This window comes from Balaenoptera acutorostrata, chromosome 4 (genome assembly GCF_949987535.1).
Source record: "Balaenoptera acutorostrata chromosome 4, mBalAcu1.1, whole genome shotgun sequence".
NCBI lineage: Eukaryota > Metazoa > Chordata > Mammalia > Artiodactyla > Balaenopteridae > Balaenoptera > Balaenoptera acutorostrata.
Genome location: NC_080067.1, coordinates 28300598 through 28319252, shown reverse-complemented (window position 1 = coordinate 28319252; position 18655 = coordinate 28300598). Strand labels below are relative to the sequence as shown.

The 18655-nt window shown below is 41.2% G+C and overlaps 1 protein-coding gene across 2 annotated transcripts in view; it reads right to left on the bottom strand.

Annotated features, from left to right (window-relative positions):
• Positions 1 to 13924, bottom strand: part of PLS1 (plastin 1) — a 108354-nt gene extending 94430 nt beyond the window's left edge. Inside the window, exon 1 of one of the 2 annotated variants that reach the window (XM_007188081.3) lies at positions 13837 to 13924. The gene's annotated coding sequence lies outside the window, so the exon portion shown is untranslated. Of the gene's footprint in view, positions 1 to 9353; positions 9471 to 13836 lie in introns of those variants that run through there. The other variant, XM_057545969.1, reaches the window with a different exon arrangement.
• Between the last annotated feature and the right edge of the window lie 4731 nt (positions 13925 to 18655).

Here is an 18655-nt window from a genome sequence, read left to right as displayed (position 1 = left end):
AATGTCTATGCAACCTAATCATAAAAAAGAATGAAAAATTAGACAAATTCCAACAGAGGGGCATCCAACAATGTACCTGACTACTCTTCCTCAAAACCCTCAAGGTCAACCAAAAACAAGGAAAGTCTGAGAAACTGTCACAGCCAAGAGGAGCCTGAGGAGCTAAATGTCAATTAAATACAATGTGGATCCATCAGGAATCCATCAGGATTCTTAGATGGGATCCTGGAACAGAAAAAGGACTTTAGGCAAAAACTAAGGAAATATGAATAAACCATAGACTATAGTTAACAATAATGTAACAATATTGGTTCATTAATTATAACAAATGTACCATACTAGTGTAAAATGTTAATGATAGGGTAAACTGTGTATCAGTGTGGAGGCACATGGAAAATCTCTGTACTGTCTATTTTCTCCGTAAAGCTAGAATTGCTCTAACAAAAAATGAAGTTTACTAATTTTAAAAAAAAGTCAGCACAATGAGACACCACTTCACAGCAAGATGGTCATAGTCAAAAAGACAGATAATAACAAGTGCTGGTGAGGATGTGGAGAAACTGGAACTTTCATACATTGCCGGTAGGAAGGTAAAATGGTGCAGTCACTTTGGAAAACAGTCTGGCAGTTCCTCAAAGTGTTAAATGTTGAGTCACCATATGACCCACCCAGCAATTCCATTTCTAGGTATACACCCAAGAGAAATGAAAATGTATGGCCCCCCAGAACTTGTTTACAAATGTTCATAGCAGAATTATTCATAGTAGCCAAAAAGTGGAAACAACTCAAATGTCCATCAACTGATGAATGAATAAATAAAATATGGTAGATCCACACAATGGAATATTATTCAGCCACAAAAAGTGAAGTATTGGTGCTACAACGTGGATGAGCCTTGAAAACATTATGCTAAGTGAAATAAGCCAGACACAAAAGGCCACACAGTGTATGATCCCATATATATGAAATGTCAAGAATATGCAAACCTATGGAGACAGAAAGTAGATTTGTCATTGCCTGGGGAGAGGTACAGGATGACTAACAGGATTTGAATTGCAGGAGCAAACATTTCCAAATAAAATACTGTCCACCATATTTTTAGAAAAATGAGGAAATGAGGAGTGAATGCTAGTGGATATAGGGTGATGAAAATGCCCTAAAACTGACTTATACTTTAAATGAGTGGATTCTATGGTATGTGAATTACATCTTAATAAATAAAGCTGTTAGCTTAAAAAACATCATGTACACCAAGAACACTGATGGAACACATTCAATCCTATTCAAGGCAAATATTTTGACATCGTCTGGTTGACATGAAACCTTTAATTTCCCTGAGAAGTCTTCTGTTTGATTTTGTAATGCCCTTAGTGTAATGCCTAAGGGCGTAACATAATGAAAAGAACCTGTGCACACAGAAGGTTTGAATGAGGCTTTTCAGATTAAATGAGCAAACTATATAAATATAAGGCCTCCCTAAAGTGTGCCTGAGATGTGAAAGAGGATGCAAAAAATATTCCCACTGATATTTAACAATAAATTAACTTACAAAAAATGAGTATCATTGTGTACTCTTTTAGCACACTACCTCTGACTGCAATCATTTCCTCTGAATTACTAGAAAATTACAATGCTTTCAGTTCTTCCATTATTTGTTGTCCTGGTCCTATGAGAAATGTAATATTCATCTTGCAGAAATATGTCAATTAAACTTTAGTCTCCCACAGCACAATACATATCACATAGGTAGCATATAACTCAGTGAAAATTTAGAAAGTTTAATCTTTTTTATCCTACACATTCCAGATGTATATTAACAGGAAATATAATTTTAAAAACCAAACTACCTTGTTCACAACGAAAGAGATGAACTTTTTTCCCATATTAATCAAGTCTAACTTCATTAATCTAGAACTGAATTACTGTTAACATTAGAGAAACTATAAAACCTAAGGTAGAATAAAGTTACTTTTAGTTCTTGTTTCATTTAACTGCAGGTAAAACAGGTATCCAAGCCTCTAGTAGATTAGTGTATTAATATACATTTCTTTGAGCATCTCTATAAACTACTGTCCTACTCACCTCTAATCTGATTTCTCTTAAAACAATAAGAAATACTTCAAGAGGAATATAACCTCAATTTATATATGTCAGTTTCTTTCAGAGGTGAATGTTTTATGTATAAGCATCATCTACATGTGAAACATTATTATTACATATTATTATTTAATTCATTTCTGGAATTAGTCTAGAACGCATGTGAATCTACAAAGATTCTTATACTTTGAATTCAAGCTATGCAGCTGTCTCCTGGGTAAAGCTGGAGTCTCTCTCAAGATTTAATGTCAATAAAACACAGGCCTGGAGTTAGCAGTCTGAAAATAAGGCACCATGGATAAGTCTCTACAGGCAAGTACAAACTAGAAAATATTGGCTATGTGGGTGGGGTGGGGGTGGGTATAGATTCATCCATTCATTCATTCCTTTTCATGTTCCATTCATTCAACAATTTATCAAGTGCCTCCTTGCAGAGCAGGCATTCAGGCAATGAGGATACAAACTGAAAATGACACAATCCTGCCCTCAAGAAACTCACACTCTGCGTGGCCACAAATGTGGCCACAAGAACTTATAAAAAAATAAATCTTAGGGCTTCCCTGGTGGCGCAGTGGTTGAGAATCTGCCTGCTAATGCAGGGGACACGGGTTCGAGCCCGGGTCTGGGAAGATCCCACATGCCGCGGAGCAGCTGGGCCCGTGAGCCACAACTACTGAGCCTGCGCGTCTGGAGCCTGTGCTCCGCAACAAGAGGCCACAATAGTGAGAGGCCCGCGCACTGCGATGAAGAGTGGCCCCCGCTTGCCGCAACTAGAGAAAGCCCTAACACAGAAACGAAGACCCAACATAGCAATCAATCAATCAATCTTTAAAAAAAATAAATAAATAAATCTTAGTATTGGAAGATTTTGATCTAACATGCATATTGTATCATTCCTATTTTATCTTATTTAATCCACAACAAAAACCAAAATGCAAACAACAGCAACAAAAACCAAGGTTCAGACAGGCTGAATGACTTGGAGATTCTCCTACCCACTGAACCTCTCAGCTGTGGATGAGTCACTCAGCTCTGTCCCACTCACCCACCTCTTCTACCAATCAGCTAGCAAGTGACAACGCAGGGTAGCAGCTTCTACTTACGAATCCACCTTTTTTGCTTTTCCCACCACACTGTAGTTTTAAACACAGGATTCTTTTTAGGAGACACACACGGAAGATTCTCAAAATCTCCACTGAGACACAAATGTCTTTACCATCTGTGGACGTCACCCCAAAAAGATGAAGAGAAGGCCTTAGTACCTTCTATTCTCCAGAGACAAGCTTTTCTAAACCAGTACTCAACCAGTAGAATCTCCCAATGTATAGCTAAAGCATCCCAAAGAGACACCACGTCGCCTCTCATTTTTACCTCTGTAATCCTTCAGCACTTGAAGTCAGTTTGAAAGTATCTGTAGAACACCATGCTTACAGCCTTAGCCTTCACTTTTGAATTCGCTTCTCTTCCCAGAACAACCCTGAACAAGTACTATAATCTCTTGACTTGGTGATTTATTTATTTTTATCTCGTTTTTTATAATCTGTCTCTCAGAAATTGAAATTGGTTGTCCTTTTATATTTTACATATTTTTGAAAGACACAGAAGCCTTTAATATGATGGATTAATTTTGGCAAGTCTGTAAGATGACTGAAATACACATATTAAAATCAGGGAGTTCCCTGGCGGTCCAGTGGTTAGGACTCTGCGCTTTCACTGCTGAGGGCGCGGGTTCAATCCCTGGTCAGGGAATTAAGATCCTGCAAACCAAGCAGCACGGCAAAAAAAAAAAAAAAAAAAGAATTAAAATCAGAACCAGGTAAAAAGCATTTTTAGGTGTTTTTCCAAAAGAATATGAACCACAGGTCAATACACGGCAAGAAGTGGGGTTCCTCCTCTTCCAACGTGTTGGGAGTCAGGAGTAAACTGGAAGTGAAAGTAAGCCGAGATAAACCTGTGACTCACACTGCCTACAGAATAAAGTCCAAATCCCGCAACCTCATACTCAAGAGGTTCCACCATCTTCCCAAAACGCTTTTCCAGTCTTATCTCCCTGTACTTTCCGTAATGAACTGGAGAACTCAGCACCGGCTGAACCCGCGTTTCCCCGTTGCACCTCTGTTTGGAGGTTCAGTTGCTCCTTTGTCTGGAACACCTCTCCCCATAACTCCCCCAGCTGCGCACTCTACCTGGTGAGCACCTGCCCATCCTTCACTGCCTACTTCATATGCTTCCTCCTCCACTATTTTCTTTATGTAGACAAAAGGAAGCCCTCTTATCAGCTGGCTCACAAAGATGGGTAAAACATCAGAAGACAGCATAAATGATCACCCCATCAACTCTGCCCTGCCTGCCCTAATTGTTCCAATGGAAAGTGAAACTTCCTCCTACTCAGACCTATCACAGGTCGGTTCCTATCTTTCTTATAGCACTTAGCACCAGCTGCCCTGTACTGGAGCCAGGAATTCATATATCTTAACTTTCCTACAAGACTGCACGTTTTCTGAGGGGCAAGGAAGGAATTTTCTGCAATTGTGTACATCCTACCTCTGACCTCAGATTTTGCAAGCTATTCCAAAAATACTTATAAAATGAAGTTTAATATTACATCCAGATTAACAAAATAAAATCCAAAAACATACTCCTTGAGTTTAGTAGTCATTCACACTTGGTTTGGGTCAACTCCTAACATCTTCTAGCTCATGTCAGCTTTTCAGCTCTCCATAGGTGGAATGTCATACTGGCTGAACCGCAGTTATTTCAAAAATATGGAATACAAGAAAAGGGCTGGTTTCTTGGGAGAACTGGGGGGTTGGGGTCAGGGTGGAGTGGGTAAGGAACTTCCAGAGGGCAGCAAAGGGCACAAGGCAGCAACCACTTGGTAAATGAAACTAATTTAAAAAGAAAATAACAATTTAAAAACCCTGTAACAACAGTTTTATGAAGTTAGTACCATTTCCAAAGAAAACCACTTGTTTCTAGCTCTCCTATCTAACCTACATTACTATACTCTCGTCCAGTGGCTCTCAAAGTGTGATTCCCAGATCATCAGCCTCAGCATCAGCTGGGAACTTGTTGAAATGAAATTCTCCAGCCCAGATGAACTTATTTGCAAAGCAGAAATAGAGACACAGATGTAGAGAACAAACGTATGAATACCAAGGGGGGGCCAGAGGTGGTGGTGGGATGAATTGGGAGACTGGGATCGACATATATACACCACTATGTATAAAATAGATAACTAATGAGAACTTACTGTATAGCACCGGGAACTCTACTCAGTGCTCTGTGGTGACCTAAATAAGAAGGAAATCTAAAAAAGAGGGGATATATGTATATGTATAACTGATTCACTTTTCTGTACAGCAGAAACTAACACAACACTGTAAAGCAACTACACTCCAATAAAAAATTTTAAAAAAAGAATATAGGAATAGCAGACATAGGAAGCAGCCTATATTACTATATTCTCTCTGCTACTTATTACCCAATCTCTTATTACTCCAGTCCCCATTATAGTTAATAATTCTTTATATTAAACTTTCCCTGCTCAAAAAAATAAAAATAAAATAAAATATAGACCTAACTCAAAAGAAAAAAAATTCTCTAGCCCCACCCCAGACCTAAAGAATGAGAAACTTGGAGTTGGGACCCACCAACCCATTTGTTAACAAGCTCTCCAACTGATTCTTATGCCCTATCACCTGTTAGAGCACATTAAAGTACCTGCATTTTCCTGAACAGGTCAGCTCCATCCTGTCTCCGTGCTTTTGCTCATGCTGTCCCTTCCCCAAGGAATGCTTTTTCCTCTATCTATTCTCTGTAGATTGAACTTGTGCTTTTCTTTCAAGGCTCAGCTCAAAAGTCTTGACATCTTCCTCAACCCACTGAACAGAATGAACTGCTCTCCATTCGGGCTCCCCCAAAGCCTCATTCTGCCCTTCCTCCTGGTGCTCACCTGTGTCACAGGCTGTCTCTGTGTCTGCTCCCCCAGCTGACTGAGAACCTGTGAGTACATGGACCGTGCCTCACTTACAGTGCTGTCGCAGCCCAGCTCCCTTTCGGCAATCAAAATCCTTTGATTTTGCAGAGGAAGAGGGAAAAGTATTCTTCCGCAACAAGCCCCTGAGAAGGATGCTGAGAGGAATCCAACTCCTCTCTCCACAATGGAGATGAATAAATACCCTGTCAAGTGAGATCTGAAGTTTAGGGAGCAGTTGTTGAAGGCACCTTTGGGAACAGAGAAATCACTTAAAGAGCTCCATAGTCGAGGCTTAGCCATAAACACATTTAAGATTTTATAAAAGCCAAATGTCAATTTCATAGAGAAATTATTCCCTCTGGTCAGTACAAGAAGGAAATATGGATTGACTGAAAGAGCACTGTACTTGGGGTGCAAGACGCTCCATGAGGACAGGGACCCTATATCTGTCTTGGCCATCACTATAGTCCCAATGCTGAGCCCTAACATTTTGTCAAATGTTGAAATGAAAAGACACAGATGTGAGTTCCATCTCTGCCATTTCCAAGCCAGGTAACCTCAAGCAGGCAAGTCATTCATTCTCAAAGTCTTGGCCACTTATCAATGAAAGGCAGCGAAGCTGGAAAATTATTATATCAATAAATACCTTACCTCCTCACCTTATAGGTTACTAATTGCTTTCACATTTACTATCTTGTTTAATCATCAAACCTGCAGCTGAAGAGGAGGCCTCTCTTCTCATGGGGTCAGAAACAGAATCACAGACTTTGACTTCTCATCCATGGACCTGATCATAGGCCAACTGATTTCAGATATCTAAACTTTAATTACCCTACGGGGCTCATTTTGATTGAGCAATACACATTCAGAGATTCTCAGATTACCTTTTTTCCACAGATGGTGATCTTGGGTTTAACTTGGGCTGTTCAAGGATAGGAAAAGGGATCAGGCCAATTGATGCTAGTGCTGTTTTTCCAAAATTAATTCACTTGGCACGACAACTTTTGCTGAAAAACATCATTCGGTTTTTGTGAGCTGTGTTTCATGGCTAGCACCTCATTGACCTAATAACACTTCAACTCTGAAATAACTGGGCCACTCTTGGCAATACCCCTTGGACCAAAAGAGTGTCCCAATGACCCTCTGAGGGGAGAGGAAGGAAAAGGGAGACTTGACCAGGATAAAATGCTGAGAGAGTTTTCAAGTGAAAGTATTACGGAGTCTTTGAGAACTTTTGATTTGTTCCCAATGGTTATAAATACTAACTTGCTATTGAGCTGAAGGTTCAATTATGTACTAATTTGATATTATCATTCCACCAAATTATTGATGAATAGCATTAAAACCCTAAGCAGAGACATTTATCAAACCTCAGAATTCTAGTTTGCATTGATTTTTACCTATAAACAGTACACAGTATATATCATCAAGGACAAAAAAAAAGAAAAAAAACCCCAATATAGCCATAAAAGGTGGCATTTAAGATGACAAAGTAAAATGAGACAAAAAGTCTACTTGTGCCTTTGATCATTCACTGTAAACGAGTCAGTTCTGAACCTGTTTTTCTTTCATTTTTAACAATTTAATCTAGATTCTGAGCACCAGCTATGGGAACAAAGCGTGAATGCAGCCAGTACTTTCTGTCTAAGGCATTCAAATTTCCTTGATCAACATCAGTTTTAGGTCACAGACTGTCATGCATCACTTTGGGTTTTACAATTGTGATCCATGGAGATAGGTTTACTCTTTTATTCATGGAATGCAGAGGCCCCATGTGGGAATTCATTGTAGGGGGCAATTAACATGAAATCCTTCTACATACATTTACCATTACCAATGTTTTAAACTCAGATTCAATCCAAATTCTATTTTGACAGTTCTGCTAAAATCTCTTGTTTTTTGGTTCTCTAACAAATTGAAGGGGCTTTCATCATTTTTCTTTTGAATGTTATTTCCTGGGACTGGATCTTTAAACAATTTATTGAGTTTCTCAATAATGAAGTAATTCTGGTTTCCTCTAATACTGAATTTCTCCTGTCAACCATTCCCCAAAAGCTTTTACTTTTTTGCTTCCACCTTACTAAGATATCCATCCACCTTACTATCAGAAAAAGACAGTTTCTTGTGTTTTCTTTGTGGTTGGCTTGGATTTTCTGAAGAAGGCATGTCTCTGTGCAGTGAGTCATAACCCAAATATTCTTGTAGTTTTATAGCTCTGAATTGCTCAAAAAGAAAGATCTAGTTTATCATAAAGGTTAAAGTCTCCTTCACAACTGGACTTTTAACAAATAACACATAACTCTCTTAGAAAAGAAAATACTTTCTGATGAAACAAGTGTTTTAAATAAGAGAAAAACTCTCCTTATCAGTCTTCTCTCACCCTTTCTGTGCCCACAGTATTACTAAAGAGCAACTCGCTTTCACAGAAGCCACGTTACATGTTTCTCACCAGAAAAGGCAAGTAGGCACTTTCAGACACAGTAGTACTGAAAAGAAATAAGACGATCAAAGTTAACACAGCCTCACATCTCATGTGATTTTATATGTCAGCAACAGTTCCAGCAATCAAAACTGTATAACCATTTTATAAGCAATAAACCGGTAGGCATCACAAAGGCCTCTTTCTCCCTGATTTTCATCAAAAGTTTGATTTGGATTTTTGGATGTTGAAACACGTAATGGGTAAGGGCCTGAAGCAGGCGGCCTTTCCTTTCACGCCCAGAGACAGGCCCTGAGAATGCACAGAACCAGCACAGAGGCCGAAGCAGGAAACGGACAGAGGGGCTCAGGCAGCACCGGGAGGAGAGGAACATCCTCAGCTGGATTCTATTCTGAGCCTCCCATGAGAGAGTAATGTGGTACACCAAGCAGGAAGGTACGGGACATTTTCTCACAGCCAAGTCAGCTGGTCAAGGCTGAGGCCTGGCAGCCCTGCCTCTAAATCACTTGTCTCTGACCCGGGGCCTTCCCTGAGGTATCAACACCCACCTCCAACTGCAACGTGTCCACACTGACGTCAGAACTCCCTGAACTGAAGGATCCCGGAAGAAGTGTCCAGGTTTGGATTCAGCCTGAGGGTTCTGACCACAGTTCAAAGATCTGAGATCAGGGTTAGGGTCAGGACCCACAGATCTTCCAGGAGCTCCCAACGGTGGGTCCTGCCACCCCAGGTGAAAAAATCCTTATGAACTGTTCACCCTAGAGTCCTTAGGCTTATACACAAGGTGAGTCTCACCCCCCAACTCCAGAGGCATCTCCTGGATCCCTACCAACTCACCTCCATCACCCCAAAAGAGCTTTATGGTGCACCCAGAGAAAGAGCTGCTGTCTCTGCCTCCAGGAAGTCTTCAAGGGTGAAAAGGAGATAAAGACTGAGTGGAATAATTTTAAAAACAAAACCCAGAAAGATTCATCACTGTTGTTTTGTTTCTCTTATGAAAGTCTGGCTCAAAGAATGTTGGGAGTGTCACCAGATAAAATCTGTAGCCATTCTAAGCATCTGTTAGGGTTACCACATTTATCCGTTTTGCATTTTGTTAAGCTATTTGATTAAGTTACTTTAGCTCTCAGTGCCTGAAGTCAGGTAGGCCTGGGATCCAAGCTCAGTTCAGCCACTTTTCCATGATGTGTCCTCAGAAATGTGATTTTTACCTAAGTCTCAGTTTTCTCGGCTGTAAAATGGGAATAATATTTGCACCAACTTCATCAGATGGTCTGTAGAGATTCAACGACATGTTGCTTGTAAAGTGTTTAGTACAGTGTCTGGTCCATGTAAAACATTTTAAAATACTAGCTACTAATATTAGTATTATTATTTGGAGAAAGTTACATAGTACAGTCATTTTACACAGAGTTATGATACATTAATCTGGAATTTAATACCTGGGCGTTAAGTGTATGAGACATTAACTTCAACATACTGCTTGGTCTTGCATTTCACTGTCCAATCAATTTGGATTAACGTCAAGATTAAAAAAAAAAGTAATTCCTCTAAACTTAGCCAACCCTTCCCTGCCCCCCAGTAATCATCTCTCAAACTCCGTATCTCCTCCCAAGTGCTCTCTCTTCTTGACTCATAAGAAGAGGAATCACTGCCAGTTGAAGATGGTGATCAACTACAGTGTGATTGTCAACAGAAAGGATGTGTGCCCTCCAACAGCTCCCTCAATGCTGTGTGCAGCTCAGTGAAAAGGCTGTGTTTTGATTTGCAAAACGGCTATTTGCAACATCTGTTCCAAGTAAACAAATATACCAAACTACTTCTTGATCCAGGATTTGGGGTTTGGAAGCCCTGCCTTCTGTCTTGTTTTTCCAGGTGGAGAGTCTGATCACAGTTCTCTCTCTCTCAAGCTTACCTCACATTCCTGGGTCATAAACACCACGGCCATCACTCACTACCTCCCGGTAGTGTAAAATATCTCTCCCCAATACACTCTCAATCCATGAACTTGGGCTCCACCCGTTTGTATCTTCTGCCACTGACAAGCTAAGCTACCATGTCCTTTCCAGACTCCTCCTCGACTCCAGATCCCCAGGTCTGCAGCCTTGCCCCCCTCATTCAACCTTGAACTGGCCAGTCATCCTTTGTGTGTCATCTCTTCCAATGACACAGACATCCTCCCATTGGCCACCAAGTTCCCCTCTTTAGATTAGGTCTCTGAGGGCTTTTGATCCACAGAACATCTCCAACTCAAATTAATCTTGGGGTCATCAACCTTGAAAAGTTAGGGACTCACAGCGATGAGACTAGGGCAGAGGCTCTGGCTAAACCACTAACGAGCTAAGCACATCTCAGCTCCACCTCTACATCATGAGGGGATGGTCTGGATAAAGTGCTACCTTATAGCTCTAAGATCCTAAACTCCCACCCTCCCCATGTCAAAATACACTTGTTTGTTTATTTATTAATGCAATAATTATTGAGTATCTAATACTGCAAAGCTATGTGCCTGGCACCGTGAGGGATTAAAGGTCATCTCCCAAAGAACTTATCATCTAGAATGGCAAATGAGACAATCACATCAACAACTGTAAGAAACAGAAAGAGATGTCACCGTTGGAGGTTATTTATAAAATAAAAAGAACATTACCAACACCCCAAACCTGAAGCTAAAGCAACTTTCAGAGCATCTTTTCTTCTCTGCATCTAGTTTCTGGCCGCGCGGCACGGCATGCGGGATCTTAGTTCCTCGACCAGGGATCGAACCAGTGCCCCCTGCAGTGGAAGCTCAGAGTCTTAACCACCGGATTGCCAGGGAAGTCCCAGCATCTAGTCTCTTACAAATGCTTTCCCCTTTACAACACTTCTCACATCTGTGCTCTCCACTCAGCACTTAGAATCACATGCTTAAGTCCAGGCCTTAGGCAACTCTCCCCTGTTATGATTTGACTCCTGTCACCAGAACTGCCCTAAATGATCCATCATGACCTCTCATGAAGATATGAGAATCATCCCATCAGGCTGGTTTGACTTGGCCACTGTCTTGCTATAGCTCTAAGGTGGCCTCCCTCATTTCACAGAACATCCACATCAAATCGCTTTACCAAACCACCCCTACTTCACTTCCTCCCTCCCACAAACAGTACCAAGAACATTACTGGTGCTTAGTTCTGGGTGGGAAGTCTAAGTCATAAGCTTGAAGCTCCAAGAGCTTACACACACTGGTCAGGAAGTTGGGTTATGTACTAAAATTCAACAATCCGGGATACTAAAGATGAGGGATACTAGCACAGCCAACAGTAATAAACGTTAGAGGGTTCAGAAGGGGGAGAGCTACTTTCTGGCTGCAGTAATCAAGGAAGGCTTCTAAGAAGAGGCACACCTGAGCTACACCTTGCAGCATACGCAGGACTTCAACATGGAGGGAGGCAAACAAGCATTCTGAGGCAAGGAAGGAGGGCGGTTTCAAGACCAGCCAATTGTTAGGTGGGGCTTGAATGAGAGGGTACTCTCTGAGAGGAGTTTACAAGGTACTAGCAAGCTTAGTAGCAGGAATAGCTAATCTTCTGCCTAAGCCAGATTACAAAGTATAAGGAGGTAGAAGAGAAGAAGAAAGTGTAATAATCTAACCGAACTCTGAGGAGAGTATCGGGGATGGTAAAAAGAGCCCTGCAAATCAGAAAACCTGGGGCCCGGGCCCAGCTTTGCCAAGGAGGGGCTCCAGCAGCCATAGCAAGTCATTTAACCTCCTTGGTTTCGGTTTTCTCATTTGTAAACTGAAGCAGCTGAACTGGCTGACCTCGAAGGTCTCCACAGGCCAAAACTAAACCAACTGTATATTATTTCTGCCATTAAAACATTCATCATGGGCGGGGGCAGGCGGGGGGTGAAGGAAAAGGCAGATATCTGTATTCCCTTTCCATATAGGTTTCTCCTCCTGAACTAGAAATTTTTTCCCTAAACTTATTAATTCTATGTACACACCTCCCACATCATAAATTTGACACTTAAAGAATGTTCAGTGTGTGGTCCCCAAATTTTGTCTATGGCTTACAGGTTATCCAAGAAATTTGTGCAGCATAACCTTAACCTCGTACGCGCGTTTACAATACCGCAGCCCCAGGGTAAAATATCTCTGTGTGAACTATTAAATGTGACAGGGTAAATAAAGGGGAGGAAAGTGAGAATTCTGTTACTCATCTAAAAGACCGCTTCCCGACATGGATGGATCTAGAGATTGGTCATTTTGGGTGAAGTCAGACAGAGAAAGACAAATACCATATGATATCACTTAAATGTGGAATCTAAAAAAATTGGTACAAATGAACTTATTTACAAAACAGAAATAGAGTCACAGATGTAGAAAACAAACTTATGGTTACTAAGTGGTAAGGGGGGGAGGGATAAATTGGGAGATTGGGACTGACATATATACACTACTATATATAAGATAGATAACTAATAAGAACCTACTGTACAGCACCGGGAACTCTACTCAGTACTCTTTAATGACCTATGTGGGAAAAGAATCTAAAAAAGAGTGGATATATGTACCTGTGGAGCTGATTCACTTTGCTGTACAGCAGAAACTAGCACAACATTGTAAATCAACTATACTCCAATAAAAATTAATTTTAAAAAACAAAATAAAAGACCGCTTCCTTTTAAGACCAAACGATGCCTGAAATAACAGTAATGTAGAAAAGTAAGGGGGGAAAATCTTCAACTTTACGAAGTCTCTACTTTAAAATACAGCTGAAATGCAGAAAGTTTTGGGCACTGATATGCGCTGAAAGTTGGCTTTTTTTTTTTTTTTAATGCCGCATCCAGGGGCCCCCTGCTCCAGGAAAGGCACCAAAACCAGAAACCACGGATGCTGATTTCACTCCAGTCCTACTGAGCCTATGCACCAAAAGACCAAAGGCAAATAAACCAGTCACAGAAGTCCAGAGAAACAGGCTGGATCAGAAAGCCTCACCAGCGGCCACTCAAAGTTTAAAAGAGAGGAAAATAGAAAAGTTAACGAAATGCCTAACTTCATGCAGAGAATCATAATGCAGTTCTCAGGCTTACTGTGTAAACAGCATAAATACACGATTTAACACCTGCCCGCACTACATGCTGCCCAGACTGAGCAGGAGCGCGCCCTGAGGTCGGCGGGCGCCGCACTGCACAGCGGGCGCCGGGAGCCACCTCTCCAGCGAGGGAAACCCGGAGAGACTCCCCTGGAGCTGCCGCCGAGCGCCTGCGAGGAAGTAAAGCTTTGTTTTCTGCCTGTCGGTTCAGGCTTCCTCTCGGACCCCACCGCCGCGCCACGTACCTGCCCTCCAGCCCGCAGCTCCCGATCCAGGCACCCGCAGGTCGGTTCTGCGGCTACCTGGCCGCGCCCGCCTAGCTGCTGCGCTCGCGCCACTACGCATGCCCGGCCGGCACCCGGGTCAGCAAACTCGAAATCCACTTGCCGGGTTTTGGTTGCGGCTCCCAGGGGAAAGGACCCGAGGCCAAGAGCTGAAGTGGAGCTGCAGGTGCTGGGAGAGGAGAGGAGGGAGTGGTGGAGGGGCGCTGCGGCAACCTTATCCTTACTGCCCAAAGCTACCCAGGACGCACCTTCCTCCAAGCCTAAAGATGACCATCTACACAATTGGAATGATCTTAGCACAGTGCTTCTCAAACTTGAGTGTGGATCTGAAGCACGTGGAGGGCTTGTTGAAACACAGTTCCCACGCTCAAGAGCTCAGATTCAAGTACATCTAGGATGAGGCCCGACCATTTGTATGCCTAACATTTTCACAGGGGAAACAGGTACTACTAATTCGGATACCACACGTTGCGAACCTCCGGTCAAAAGAAAAGATATACATATTTGGTATTAAAAGAGGAAAGTTTTCTCTCCCCTTCTCCCTCTTTTTGGGATTTCACACACACTTCCTCTTCATTTAACAGCCACACCTGCTTAAAAAATAAGTAACTACAGCTCACACGCAAAGGTGGGATATTTCCTCTAGCATGTGAGTCAAGTAAGTGGAATGCAACAAGTTCTCAAGTATTTTGCCTGTAGCATAACCTATGGTTGTGGTCTCTCCAGCTGTGTCCAGGCAACAGGAGGGGGCCCTAATTTGTTGCCACTTTAACTCAAAGTCCTGTGTGACCCTTTAGCGCCTAGCACAGTACTGCGTACAAAATAGGTACCCAAGAAATCCTGAGATGATATTAGTATGGCTTGATAGATGAAAAAGAAGGATGTTGGAATTATTTTAGGAACCCAAAGGAGTCGATAATCAATTAAATATGGAAGTACGTGGGCTAAGGCTGAGGAAAATAAGGATTTCTCCCTGCCTTACACCTAGAGAAATCAGTGGCTTAAGTATCCTTATCTGAGCCCAGATGTAAAGGAGTTGTGAGTTCTCACAATACATTTCTTAAAAGGTTAAACACACATCTGCCATATAACCCGTCCATTCCATTCGTAGTTATTACCCAAGAGAAATTAAAACATATGTTCACACAAAGGTTTGAATATGAATGTCCACAGCGGCTTTTTTTCACAATAGCCCCAACCAGAAGGAACCCAAATGCCCACCAACAGGTGAATGGATAAACAAATTGTGCAATATCCATCTATGCAATGGAATACTACTCAGCAAAAAAAAAAAAGGAAAGAATTACTCATATAGGCTTCAACATGGATAAATCTCAAAATTATTATGCTGAGTGAAAGAGGCCAGAGACAAATATATGATTCCATCTATATAAGTTCAAACTAACCTAAAGTGACAAAAAGCAAACCAGTAATTGCCTGGAGCCAGGGGTGAAGGGAGGAATGGGCTGTCAAGGGGCAGTAAAAATCTTTTCGGGGTGACGGAAAAGAAATCTTGTCTTGATTATAGTGGAGATTTCACAGGAGTCTACAACTGTCAAAACTAAATTGTACACTTTAAATTTATTAAATGTATTTTATATAAATTATTTCCCCATAAAGGTAAAGAAAAAAATGGTGGGGTTTTTTTGGCTGCGTTGGGTCTTCGCTGCTGCCTGTGGGCTTTCTCTAGTTGAGGTGAGCGGGGGCTGCTCTTCGTTGTGGTGCGCGGGCTTCTCATTGCGGTGGCTTCTCTTGTTGCGGAGCACAGGCTCTAGGCACGCGGGCTTCAGTTGTTGTGGCGCGAGGGCTTAGTTGCTCCGCAGCATGTGGGATCTTCCTGGACCAGGGATCGAACCCATGTCCCCTACATTGGCAGGTGGATTCTTTTTTTTTTTTTTTTTTTAATTTTATTTATTTATTTATTTATGGCTATGTTGGGTCTTCGTTTCTGTGCGAGAGCTTTCTCCAGTTGTGGCAAGTGGGGGACACTCTTCATCGCAGTGCGCGGGCCTCTCACTATCGCGGCCTCTCTTGTTGCGGAGTACAGGCTCCAGATGCGCAGGCTCAGTAATTGTGGCTCACGGGCCCAGCTGCTCCGCGGCATGTGGGATCTTCCGGGACCAGGGCTTGAACCCGTGTCCCCTGCATTGGCAGGCGGATTCTTAACCACTGCGCCACCAGGGAAGCCCGGCAGGTGGATTCTTAACCACTGTGCCACCAGGGAAGTCCACGAGATACTTGTTAAAAGAAAAAAATATCTAGGAAAACAAGAAAAACTGCCATGAACAAACCAGAAATGTTGAGAAAAGACAAAATACAGAGAGGATCACATCTCAGAGAACGAAGATGGAAGGAACGTTCAGCTCAAATCATACAGAGGAAGAGGCTAAGGCAAAGGATGGAGCAGTTGGGGGAAGGGTGTGCAAACTCAGCTAACAGATCAAGAAATGGAAGGAGGGCACTGAGGCACTGCTCGGAGAGAGTAACTGGGGAAAGAGATTTAGAGCAGCTAGGCCAGTCAACACCTTTTTTCTCCCCAGCGGGGTCTAAACTGTGGTCCTGGTAGCTACAGACTTCCAGGAAGAACACGAGTCTCCCACACCTGGAGGGTGAGCTGCCAACACATCCTGGCCTCTCGAGTACTGTTCCTTACCCCAAATTGGCAAAGGATGGCTACAGTGAATAAAAAGGTAAAATGAATAGAGATTCTAAAATACAAAATTGTTAAATCAACACTACTTCAATAAAAATAAATAAATAAAATAAAATACAAAATTGAACAGATAACTAAACATTATATCACACATTTGAGGAAAAAATGACTATGAGAGAAGCACAATTGCTACAACTAACAGTAGAGAAAACAGAGCTAGACAACCATCAGAAGATGACATTTGGAAAGTATAATTAATACCTTCAAATAATCATGAGAAGATGTCGCAAGTACAGAAATTTTGACCAGATAGTTGGGAATTTAAAACTTTGATGACTGAGATAAAGAACTAAATGGATGATCCAGGTTTCAGAATAGACGCAGATGATGAGCAGGTAGGGACTGGAGATCAAGCTGAGGAGTTATTTCAGGATGAAGTCAGCCTAACAGGCATTGGGGGGGAAATGGCTTTAGGGCACAGAAGGATGATCTGGGGCAGTTTACTACATTCTCTCTCCTCCCTCCACACCCTGCCCATCCTTAGTTGAAAAAAATAAGCTCATGTACAACCTTAACTGAAACAGATGGGAAATAGGAAAACAGCTGTGGAGTGTGGCAAAGACTGATTGTCCCCCAATATTTTTTCATCTATGATGTACTTATGAAAACGATGATACATCACAATAATGGAAAAGTGATGGACTAGTTGATAACACATTAACAGACACTGTGGATGGCCCTAACTCGCTTCTTGAATCCCTTCCTGGAAAGCCAAAAACTACATTTCCCAGATTTACTTGTAGGTATGGTTCCAGATATGATTTAGGTTTCATCAGGTCATGTAAGACTTTGGTTGAAAATTGAATCGCATGAGGAGAGAGGGAAAGCATGATCCTCTTCTGGCAGCTTCCTGATCCTGTCAGAGTTAGCAACTGCCTTTACGGTAATTTGGGGAGTTCTTGGATTCTCATGATGAAGTCTGTTTCTCCCAATGATTCCATATATTATCTGCATCTCATAATAAACCTCTTTATTCTTAAACTAGCAAAAGGGACTTCGATACTGACAAATGCATGGTCCATCTGGGAAACACGTTGTCTTGTTCGAAAATGATCAGTAAATCAATGAGAAAATGAATACTAGGAAACTCAAATACAAAAATCTTAGTAAAAAGTACAAAAGAACACTTTTAACCTTGGGGTTAACCTTCCTAGGCAAGACTCAAAACCCAGAAGCTGTAAAGGAAGATACGGACAGATTTGATACAATAAAAATTAAAATTTCTGTATGACAAGAAGCAACTGACAAAGAAAATATTTTCAGAGTATCTATCAGAAAAGGGTTAATGTCCATAATATATTAAAATGCTCCTATAAATCAATAAAAAGATGCAACCAAAATAAAACTCATAAAGTCCTGAGTAGGTAATTAACAGAAAACAAAATCCAAATGATTAATAGACATATGAGTAGATGCTTGAGTTTGTTGGTAAGTAGACAAATGCGTATATATATATACACCTTACTCCAAACCAATCAAATCAGAATCTCTGGGAATGCCCAGATACTTTTTATTTTTTATATTATTTTATAATTTTTTCTTCCAGTTTTATTGAGATATAGTTGACATACAGCACTGTATAGGTTTAGGGTGCACAGCATAATGATTTGACTAACATACAGCATGAAATGATTATTATAATAAGTTTAGTGAGCATCCATCATCTCATAGATACAAAATTAAAGGAATAAAAACAAAATTTGTTTTCTTGTGATGAGAACTCAGGATTTATTCTCATAATAACTTTCATATATAACATATAGCAGTTAATTATATTTATCATGTTTTACATTACATCCCTAGTACTTACTTATAACTGGAGATTTGTAACTTTTGACCACCTTCATCCAATCCCTCCTCCCCCAACCCTTCTCCTCTGGTAACCACAAATCTGATCTCTTTTTCTATGTTTGTTTATTTTTGAAGTATAACTGACCTAAAACACTATATTAGTTCCTGTTACACAACATAGCGAGTTGGTATTTCTATATATTTCAAAATGATCACCACAATAAATCTAGTTATGATACGTCACCATACAAGGATGTTACATATAGACTATATATC